Raw genomic sequence first — 12,080 nt, 5'->3', positions numbered from 1 at the left:
GTTAAAGAATAGAGAGGCAGACTTTATTCAGAGCCATCCTGAGTGTAAGGACCACTGTAATGGGCTCAACCCACAATGCAAGGAAAAGAGGGAATTTACAGCCAAGAAACAGGGCAGGGGTCAGCGGGTGGACGATTACTCAGAGGAAAGGTCACTAAGAGTGGTCAGGGAGGATTCTGGCTAAACCGACCTGACAAGAGTCTTGAGGAAGGCAGGTCTGGGTGACCAAACGACATCTGCGGGGGAAGTGACCAGGTATCAAGGGGGATCAGACGTTGAGAGTGGGGGATTCTGTCTAGACCAACTTGGCAGGATTTCCCGCTAAAATTGGAGATGGAGAGACAAACACTTTTGGAAGCCCAAAAGTCAAGGCCTATTTGAGAAGAGAGGTGGGAGGAGCCTGAGTAAGGTTTGGTCAAGGAGAGAATCTTCGTCACCAGACGGAAGTGAACTGGGCATCTGTCGTGAAGTTGTTCTGTGACTGCAGACAAGTCGCGGTACGTCTGGCATCTTCCGTTTTCCTCACTTGTAAAAGGAAGGGCCTGCTTGAGACGGCATTCAGGTCCTTTCCAGCCTTCACATTTTGGGATTCCAGAAGGGGAGGAGGACTCTTATTCAGAGCCTCATTTCATCTTAGATAGGAGGACAGAGTCAGAATTCGAAGCCAGAGGCTCAGCCACCACATCTCTTCAGTGGAGTCTCCTCATTTCGTCTGAATATTTGCTGGTCTCCCAAAGTGTCACCACGAGGGGACTTCTATAGCCTCTGCACCGAGAGTCTTTCATTTTCCTTCAAGCCTAACTGTGGGCCAGTTCAGATTCAAGTATGTAATCTGACGATGTCTCTACTTTTGTTTCTGGAACCAATCAGTAGACTGAGAGGGAGGAGGGGGAGGAGGTGAAGGAGTGATAAATCCGTGTGAGTGGAATTAACAGTTTCATTGGCCTTGTGAGCTGTCTATGAGCTGAAAAGCCAAAAATCCCTACAATCTTCATTTCTCGATTGCAGTTCTGTGGAGGAGACCCTGGATTCACAGAGGCTAGAGCGATATGCCCATGAAACAGACTTCCTGTAAGTGATGATGCCGGGAACCACATTTTGAATACTGTCTCTTCTTGAAGGCCGTGACTCCCTCATACGGTTTGTTTCGCGGACGCATGTCTTCTCTCCTCACACAGAGCTGACCCCTCAAATGTGAGAGGCCTCCTGCGATTGGCTTTCTCAAGCACACCACTTGGCTGGTCCTCATCCTCTCTGAAGAGGGCCGCGTGCACACGTCTGCATGGACGCGGGATGTGGCCTCCACAGAAGACGGAATCCATGGCTCTCCTTCCCAGGCAGCAGCTTCTCGGGCCTTCAGCCTCAACGGTCTCTGTTTGAGGGCTTGGAGTTCCCTCTTCATGTGCGCATCGATCCCCCTGGCTGAGCACACTCCCTTTCCAAATGGCTCCAACCCTTGATCACTAATCTTCCTATCAGTGATCAGCGAGCGTCTATTCGATGTTTCGATCTTGAAATTCTTCTGATGAAGACAAATGAGAAAGAAGCTTGTCGTGCAATGGCTCCTGGTGCATTTAAGTCTCTTGATTTCCTTTGCTTCCACTCTGCACTGAGGCCTGGATATAGAGTGGAGACTGGGTTTCAGTGACAGATGGCAGGGGGATAATCTTTCATTTGGTCATAAAGTTAACCCTCAGAGGGACTGGAAAAAGACCTTTCGCTTGGAAAATCGATGGTTTCATATTTCCTTGCTTTTAACCAGGAAAAAGCAGCTCCTTTCTGATGCTTGAGAGAGAGAGAGAACGTGTCTTTCCTTTTCAACTAACCCACCTTGCGAAATGCTAAGATCCTCTCTCCATTTTGCTTTATTTATGCTTTTGTGAGTGCCTTGCCTGCTTTGAGCAATGCTGATTTGACTGGGCTTGAGCCCTAGTGATAAATAAGAAAACAGGGCTGTTAAAGATATTCCAATAAACAAACTCAAGAGGAGCTGTCTTCCAGTGTTATTTGTTGATATTTTCACAGAGGACAGAAGCTAAAAGAAATACATTACCGAGATTAATTTTTGTTAAGTTGATAAACAGGGACTATATGTGACTAAAAACATGTCTTTTAAATCTTACGCCGGCTAGGGAAGCACAGGTTTATATCCAGATGCATTCGTTTTATCCTGTGAACAATTCAGCCAGAGGGAGGTTTTGATTTAATGAGTGAAGAGGGTTTGTACTGTTGGAGCGAAGCAAAGACAGTATCATTGAGACCGATAGCTTCCAACCCTAATCAATAAATGATAAGAGAGGCAAAAGACAAGTTATCAATAAGGCCTGGGAGTTTTATGATCATTTAGGAACGTGAGAGTTAAGAGGCACGTGGGTGGCTCAGTTGGTTAAGTGTCCAAATCTTGATTTCTGCTCAGGTCATGATCTCCCAGTTCATGAGATCGAGCCCCGATCCCGGCACTGTCAGCTCAGAGCCTGCCTGGGATTCTCACTCTCTCTTTCTGCCTCGCCCTTGCTCTCTCTAGCGCATGTGCCCAAGCTCTCTCTCTTTCTCTCTCAAAATAACTAAACATTAAAAAAAAAAAAGAAAATGGGAGTTAAGAGGGTTTCAAGTATGACAGGAGGCAGATGTATAGCTCAGAGCGAAGGGAATGTTGAAGGAAGAAAAACCTGTACCTGGGCTGGTGTCTGGACTAAACCACAACACTCTCAGGTATAAGGGCTCACGCTTGGGTTTGGGGGAAAGTCCTAAAAGGGCACAAGACCACATAAAGGAGAACGATCCTTAATGTGGCTTTGAGTAATAGTGATGCCCATCACTCCGTCATGTGGCTTTGAGTCACAATAATGCCGGAGAACGTATATATACATAGCAGCCTCAGAGAACCTGGATTCGCTAGAATCCTGAAAAAGGGCAGGCCTTGGCTGCATATGTTAACCATCTCTCGCGCAAATTGCTCTCCTACGTTGAATGTGTGACCCTAGAGACCTGGAGGAACAACAATAAACCTTTTGTAAGGAATGGCGTGTGGAGAAGCTGGAAGGAGAGGAGACCCATGTTGAAACCTCAGCCGTCACTTATCTGACGAAGGACTTGCTTCTTCTGCTCCAAAGGAAGAGGCTCTTTTCCAGGCCTGGGGGATATTGCAATCATTGTGGGTTTTTGTTTGTTTGGATTTGGGGTTTTGGCTTTTTATTTGAGAGAGAAAGAGAGAGAGAACACGCACTCAGGAGCCGGGGAGAGGGGCAGAGGGAAAGAGAGAATGTTAAGCATGCTCCACACTCAGCGCAGAGACCCCCTCAGGGCTTGATCTCCCCACCAGGAGATCATGACCTGAGCTAAAATCACGAGTTGGCCACTCAACTGACTGAGCCACCCAGGTGCCCCTGCAATCATTGCGAAAGAGGACAGGCAATTGAGGCAGCCACGAATAACAAAAAAGGACTTGTGGGGGAAATGGAGGAGCCCTAAAACTATAGCATGAGATTTTCTTCACCAGACTGAGCGTCACATCCCTGAAGGTTTTCTGGAATGCTTTCTTTTTCCGGGTCATGACCCTAGACTGGGGACACCCGACCGACCTCCCACCTAAGTTTTCATTACATAGCTTCCCGTTAAGAAAGGACCTTGTCCTTGAAACTCAAGAAGATTGTTTCTACCTCTAGGCAGAAATGCAATAAGGGACAACATGACAAATGAATTCTCTATACTCATCCACAAATCTTTCAAATTTTTGTAAATGAATTTTCACAGAGAAACTTAAAATAGTGCTTGGGCTTTATAATATCATGGATATACGGGGCGCCTGAGTGGCTCAGTCGGTTAAAGCATCCAACTTCGGCTCAGGTCATGATCTCACCGTTTGTGGGTTCAAGCCCCGCATCAGGCTCTGTGCTGACAGCTCAGAGCCTGGAGCCTGCTTCGGATTCTGTGTCTCCCTCTCTTTCTGCTCCTCCCCTGCTCATGCTCTGACTCTTTCTCTTTCTCTCAAAAATAAATAAAACATTAAAAATATATATAATATCACGGATCTATTTTGTTATGGGTGAAATTATCTTTTGAGTGCTATCACAGGGACCTGGCTACCATGTCCCGCAATTTCTGCACCCAAAGTAAACAAACAAACAAAAACCCTCCAAATAACTAATTCACACATGTTGGAACCCACCAAAGTGGGAACTATCTGTTCTCAGATTTAACAACCTCTAGGTCCTGGTGACAAAAGTGACACAAACAGCAATGCAGACTAACTCAGGAGTGGCACGTGACACGTTCTCATTTCCCCAAAGCTACATTAACTAAATCAATGACCTTGAAGACACCACAGTCAGTAGGGCAGGTGAGGTTGGAATCAGGTTCCAGTGGGCTAAGAATGAAGAAGGCGCGAAGGGAAATTTCGCAGGAAGGGGAAAACGACAAGGCAGATGGAGGTAACGTTCTTTAGGACGGGGCAGAATTCAGCAGACTAAGGAAACACCGTTACTGTGGTATTGAACGTTGGTCGGAAGGACTAAGGCATGCAGTCCTACCATTATCTCAAGAATGCATACACTTGGACTTGTGAGCAATAAAAATCTAACCTCTGCATTTATAGTTCTGTAATGAATCCACAGGGCCAGCCTAACAGTTAATGAACTCACCCGGGGTCTCACTCCATCAACAAATCATACCAACTATAAAGAGGGTATAATACTATATTCCATAACAATTACCACAAGAAATACACATGTGTAGGGATTCGTACATACACAATCTACATCAAGGAGACAGAAAATGCTTTGAAAGTAAGTGATATGAAGACAGTGGTCAGGAAATGCTGAGTGTTATTGGCAAAATGAGTATTACATCTACTCCTGCGTGCCACTTTCTACCGATGACATTTTCCATTCTGGTCCTCATATTGCAAATGTTGGGGCTATGGGACCCAGTTAATGCAGGCATAGGGAAAAACAGTATTCTTGCCAGAATGTCATGTTTGAAGCAAAGGAATGATTTCAGGAATGAAGAGGTCACAGGAGAAGCAGCAGAATAATGTCTCAATAATCAGTGAAATTATCTTGAGATAATAAATGCTTCTAGGAGGCAGCAGGCATGGGGGAGGGGGGAGGAGAGGAATTAAGTGATGAAAATGGCCCCAATTAGGTTTTCCTGTAATGGAGTTATGAAATAATCTGAATTGGCCAGGTTAGAATACTGGGTAAAGATCCCAATTCTTGTTGTGTGAAATCTCTCTTCTCTGAAAACATCTTTTATTTTGTCATTACTTTTTAAAGGAGAGTTTGCGTGAGCTTTGGGAATTCTTATTTTTATTCTTTCCAATTTATTTTTGGCCTTCAGATAGCTACTCAGAAGTTAATGAAGTGGCAAAATTATACCTAGCAACAAAGAAATTGTTAAGAGAAGGGGGCGGGAGAAGGAAAACCAGTGTGTAGAGACAGGCTTCCGTTCTTTAAGCCTTGGCTATAAACAATTTAACAACTAGACTTCGATCATACTGCCTATGTGCCTGCATTTGACACAAATATCACCTATAAAGTAGGTATGATTATCATCCCCAGTCCACAGATGGAAAAACTAACATTCAAGGAAGTTAACTTGCCCAGGTCACACAGCTAGTATGCTGCAAAACCAGTATATTCAAACCTAGACCCAAGTGTATTCACGCTCCTAAATACTATGCTGTCTGGCTTCCCTGTGAGCCCTAACTGTGGGTTGCTTTGTACAAACAGCGTCCTGTCCACAGAGCCTTTTCCTATGGGAAGGTCCCAATGACAGCTGGACACTTTGTTCTTCATGACTCACCCCTCAACAGGCTATGTTTCCATTGCTGACATCTTCCCACTGCTGCCTGGAGTTGTGTTTCTTCTTATTTATTTTCCTTACTGGAAACTAGAAGCTAAGATTGTTACTTGTAGTCACCTTAGGGCTGCTCAGGGAAACGGACTTTATTTAATGCAGGCAAAAAAGAAAGAAAAGAAAGAATGGGCTGCTGGAATAGTACAAATCCAATTCAAGGAATTTCAACCCCCAGAGATGAAAGTCATTGCCCAACATTTCCCCTATCTTTTTTAGGGTATGTGAGATGCCAGATGAATAACTAAGAAGACCTGAACAGATAACATAGTGATCAAAAGGAGGAGACTCTGAAGTCAGACCACTTGGATTCAATTCTGGTTCCATCACCTACTAACCGAGTGGATCTTTGTGCAGGTTACTCAGAATATCCGTTTCCTCATTTGCACAAGGGATAAGAATAGTTCCAAATTCTTTGGATAGTTGTGAACATTTAATATAATAATCCATGTAAAACTGCACAAAATAAGTGCTAAATAAACATCAGCTGTTACTCTATCAATATTTAACTCGCAGGGAGGGTTTATGAGCTTTGACATAGCAATTAGCACAAACCAAGCTTTCCAGAACAATAGAAAGGTAGTTTCTCACAGTTCTGGAGTCAGAGACCCAAAATCAAGGTGTTGGCAGGGCGGCATTTCCTCTGGGGGCTCTAATGCAGATGCTTTCCTTGCCTCTTCCAGCTTCTGGTGGCTCTGGACAGTCTTCATGTCTCTGTCACTCCAGTCTCTGTGTCACCTTCAATGGCCCGCTCCTCTACATGCCTTCTTCTCTGTGTCTTATAATGATGTTTGTCATTGGATTTAAGGCCCACTTGGGTAATCCAGGATCATCTCATCTCAAGATCTTTAACTTAATTACAGCTTCAAAACCCTTTTTCCAAGTAAGTTCCCATTCACAGGGTCAGGGTATTAGAAGGTGGGCGTATCTTTTAAAGGGCCACGAATCAATCCACTACAGGTGTTCGGCATGTCCTATCACTTCTCTTTCAGCTCTCTTCTTCTCCCAATATTATACGGTTTCCCAAATGCTGATGGTCCTGCCTTGACCCAAAAAACACTAGCAGTCGCTAACTCCGTGTTAGGCTCAGTGCCATGGAGGATATAAAAATAAAACAGCTTGGGCCACAAAATAATGCAAATCAGAAATGATCGAGGCTATTAGAGAGATACAGATGGAGACACTGGAGGATGACAGGCCATTTTGGAAGGGGGACAGTAAATGAACCAGGTGGTAAGCACAAGATGCAAATAAAGGGGTGGGAAAATAACAGTCCATGTAGAAGAAGTAGCAGAAGCAAATGCAGAGAACTGAACTAGCCTGGGGTATGCACTGAAAATAGCATTTAAAAAAAAATGTTTATTTATTTTTGAGAGAGAGAGTACAAACGGGGGAGGGGCGAAGAGAGAGGGAGACAGAGGATCCTAAGAGGACTCCACGCTAACAGCAGAGAGCCCGATATGGGGCTTGAACTCACAAGTCATAAGATTATGACCTGAGATCACGACCTGAGCGGAAGTCGGACACGTAACCGACTGACCCACCCGGGCGCCCCCTAAAAGCAAATGGTCATTGCTTAAGAACAAGGGTCTACAAACTATCCCGCTCTCTGTTTTTGCCTGGCTCCCAAACTAACAAAGGTTTTCATATGTCTTAATGGTTGGAAAAAACCCAGAGGAGGATGAAAAATTGGAACATGCAAAAATTATATAAAATTCAAGGTTCGGGGTCCAGAACCAAAGGTTTATTGCAATACGGCCACCTTCACTCATTTACATACTGTCTTCGGCGGCTTTTGTACTACAGTGACAGAACCGAGTGGTTGCTAAAGAACCTAAAATATAAACTATGTGACTCCTCACAGAATAAGTTTGCTGACTCCTGCTTTAGAGAAAGCATAAGGGGCAGAAAGGCAAATAGTGGGAGAAGATGACGAACTCGTTTTTGTTCTCCCCACTCAGCCTCTTGTAATAGCCCCTCTTCTTGAGTTCGCCTAATCTTTTTCTGCTCGTCTAAATATACTATTCTAAATCTCACTCTCTCAAGGCTTTATTTGGTTATTTGCTCAATTGCTTCATAGCTGATTTTGCAATCCTCCTTAAGCTGTGGTTGAATCATAGCAGCTTAATGTATTACTTATTACACCTTCTGGTTAACGTATTTGGAATTTAGGAGACTCCAAACCACAAAATTGCCCCCTCCCCCCACCCCCCCAGCAGATTGGTGGGACAGAGGTATTTGCAGAGATGAGCCTTTCTTCAACCTGCATGATGCATCATATAGGCAGCCAATGCTTCTACCAACGAAAAACAAATTTAGTTGACCGTTAGTTTTGTTATTTTCTTTTTCAACTGGTGAAGTTAATAGTGAGCCATTTGCTGCTAAGCTGCCCCTTGGGGGAAGGAAAAATGGCAGGAACTACCTTGCGATAATTGCCAACCATTGAGAGTTGAGTCTCCGTGCCCCCTTTAGTTAATAAGCCAGCCCTGGTAGCGATCATTAAGCTGGTGATTTTTCCATGGAGGAGAAAACAGCTCTCTGATGAGCTGGGGCTGAGATCAGAAGTATTAGGAAGAGTATTCTCAAACCTTGGCATGGGGAAGAATTGCCAGGGAGCCTGTTACAAATGCTGTTTCTCTGCTCTCTCCCCCAGGGAATCTGGGTCTGCAGAGGAGCTCAGGACCCTGCAGGCAAGAGTTAGAAGGGGCACATGAAAGGTCCAAACTGCGTCCCACAAACGAATCCTTATCTTTTGCTCCTTAGCTGCTCCAAGAATCGCTCAGCTCTTATGGTTACATAGATATTCTTACAACGAGAATGAAGTAGGCAGGGACATCATTTTGAAAAATTGTCCTTCTCCCATTCTATTTAACTAACTTTATCCCCAGGGAGTAGATATGACTTGGTCCCTAATCTGAGTAGGAAATAACTTGATTTGGGAGAAGGGCTGGGTCTTTGAAGGCAGTCATACATACATTGAAGTATTATACAACCTTAAAAAAAGAGGGAGATTCTGCCCTCTGTGACAGCAGGGACAAACCTTAAAAACATGACGCTAAGTGGCCAAGTCTCCATGATTCCACTTCTGTGACATCTAAAGTCATCAGACCCAGAGAAATCCAAAAGTAGAATGGTTGTTACAGGAGGCTAGAGGGAGAGATGGGGAATTGCTGTTCAGTGTGTAAAGTTTCAGTCACGGAAGATGAAAAAGCTCTAGAGACGTGCTGTAGAGACGTGCTTATAGTTAACCGTAATGCACTGTTCACTTAAACGTTTGTTAAAAGGGTAGATCTCGTGTGTGTGTGTGTGTGTGTGTGTGCGTGCGTGCACATGTTTACAACAATTTGAAAACAAAAATGAAGGCAGTATAAATGGACGTTCAAAAGGGAACTCTGGACAGAGGTTGCTTGACTGAAATCTCACCTCTGTCAGCAACACTGTAAACTCGGATGAGATTCTGCATCTCTTTGTAGCCTAGTTTCCTCATCTGTAAAATGGGAATACTAAAATTCCGATGCCTTGCTGTAGCTTTGAGTGTTAAATAAACTATTGCAGGTAAAAAGCACAGAATAGAGACTGGCCCGTACCACATGTCAGTAAATGTAAGCCCTTGGAGAAATTCTGTGTGCCCTCACGTACCTTGTAAAAATGGTTATCAGGAGGCATCAGGAAATATCTTATTTAAATGAGTTATAATTATACTAACCGACTCCAAATTAGCCAGGGACTTGGTCCTTACATACTACTCTCATTTTCTTTGTATGATCATGAAAATGATCCTCATGTTTATAAATCTCGAGTCGAACCTTACTTTTTTAAAAAACATTTTTAAGTAGTATTTCATGCCCAGTGTGGAGGCCAATGTGAGATTTGAACTCCCAACCCTGAGATCAAGACCTGAACTGAGATCAAGAGTCGGAGGCTTAACTGACTGAGCCACCCAGAAGACCCTTTACTTTTGTTTTTAATAACTAATGTGTATTGAGCACCGTATGCCCAAAACTTTGACAATGGCTTTCTGTGTTTCAGTTCATATATTATTAATCCCATGGGATAAATACTACCACCAGCCCCATTTACCAATGAGGGAACGATGCCACACAGCTGGTAGGCAGGGATGATCTGGGACTGAAATCTAGGTCAGCTGACCCTATTCTTCTAGATAAGGAGCTCTCAACCTGGGGTGATTTTGCTCCTGTGGCAGGCTGACCCCCAAATATGTCTAGGTCCTAAGCCCCGGAACTTAGGAACATTACCTTATGTGGCAAGAGACTTTGCAGATGAGATTGAGTTAAGGATCTTGAGATGGGGAGATTAATTTGTGTAGCCCAGATCACCCAATGGAGCCTTATAAGATCTTTACAAGAAGGAGGCAGGAGAGTGAGAGTGGGGGAGAAGGTCACGTGAAGCCAGAAGCCAAGATTGGAGTGGTGTGCTTTGAAGTTGGAGGAAGGGGCCACTACGCAAGGCGTACAGGTGGCCACCAGGAGCCAAAAAAGGCAAGGAAACAGATTTTTCCCTCAGAGTCCCCGGAAGGAACCAGCCGTGCCAACAACTTGATTGTAGATCCATAGGACTTATTTTGTACTTCTAACTTCCAGAATTGTAAGAGAAGACGTTTGGATAGTTTTAAGGCACTAATTTTCTTGTAATTCGTCACAGCGGCAAGAGGGAACCCATACAGTCCTCCAGGGGACGTGTGGCAACGTCTGGACATGTGACTTTTGTATCTGTCGAAACTCAGCTGCGTGGTAGCTAGTGAGGAGAGGCCAAAGATGCTGCTGAGTGTCCTACAATGCACCAGGCAGCCCCAACAAAGAACTATCCAGCCCAAATGTCCCTAGTGCTGAGGTGGAGAATTTCTGCTCTATAGCACTGGAACTGGCAGACCTGAAGGAGTGCCAAACGCTCCAGATCTTCGGTGTTCCTTCCATCTAGCATAACCCAGGTTGGTGGTTGGCACTTTGTGGATGCGGAAACTGAGCTTGCCGGGTTGGTTGTTAACCCACTCGAATCAGTCGTGGTATCATAGGATATTTGTTACCTATAAGGTGTAATTCAGGCTCCTCCCTCTGGTTGTGAAGGTTCACCACAGCTGACCCCCACCTCCTTTTTCAATATCACTTCTTATCAGTCTCTTTCATCAACCAAACAACCTTGAAAAGGGGGCAACTCCACGTAGCTCGGCGGCAGGAACAAACGAACTATCTCCTTGGTGAAGCAGCTCCAGGCTCTTCCCACCATGGCATTCCATTTCAGATTCAAATTCCACAGGAACAGTCTGCTTGTTCTAATGTGGTCAGGTGCTCTCCCCCAGGCTAATCACCCATGGCCAGGAGTCTTCTTTTCTCACTTGATTTGGAGAGAACTACCGGTGGCTTTGAAGAATTCTCTAAAGCACTCGCTCTAGTGACTTACACACAGCACATACGCAAATATTGGTTAAATGAATGACAGGATAAAACACCAAGTCAATGGGACTTATTCTGTCCTTTATCTCTGGCCCTTATTTTGTAACTATAGCATCTGATTGTGTCACCTCTGTGTCAGATTTAACCTAAGCATTATGTAGCAAAACGTTTTTAAAAAACTAAAGTTCAGGTTCAGAAACATGTTATTACTAAACTAACTTTTGAAGCCTCCTTCTTTATCATAAGAAATGAACAAAATGTGTTGAGGAAAAAAAAGCCAGAAATACATAAGTTACACTCAATACTACATAATTTATTTAATAAATCAAGAAGGAAATTTATACAATTCACAGCTGATCATTCTGGGCCCACTACATACTTTTGTTCAACCTAGTAAATATTTTCCATTTCCTTGAGAAATGGCCCACTGCTTGTTTGGTAAATAAAGTTTTATTGGAACACAACAGTGATTTTTTTTTTTTTTATGTTTTTCTGTGGCTGGTTTGGTGCCACATGACAGAATTGAATATTCAGCAATAATCCTGTGGCCTGCAAAGCTAAAATATTTCCTATCTAGTTTTTACTGAAGTGTTTTATGACTCCTGAGTTAAACTCTATAAACCTCTTACTGGTGATGTATTCTAATCCTAAAAAAAAAAAAAAAACAAAAAACAAAAAACACAGGATTGTACCCTTACCCTCTTTTCCCACTCCAAGAGATTTCTTAAAAAATTTTTTTTTCAACATTTATTTGTTTTTGGGACAGAGAGAGACAGAGCATGAACGGGGGAGGGGCAGAGAGAGAGGGAGACACAG

Source organism: Prionailurus bengalensis, chromosome D4 (genome assembly GCF_016509475.1).
Source record: "Prionailurus bengalensis isolate Pbe53 chromosome D4, Fcat_Pben_1.1_paternal_pri, whole genome shotgun sequence".
NCBI classification, from domain to species: domain Eukaryota; kingdom Metazoa; phylum Chordata; class Mammalia; order Carnivora; family Felidae; genus Prionailurus; species Prionailurus bengalensis.
Note: the sequence above shows the minus strand (reverse complement) of the source record.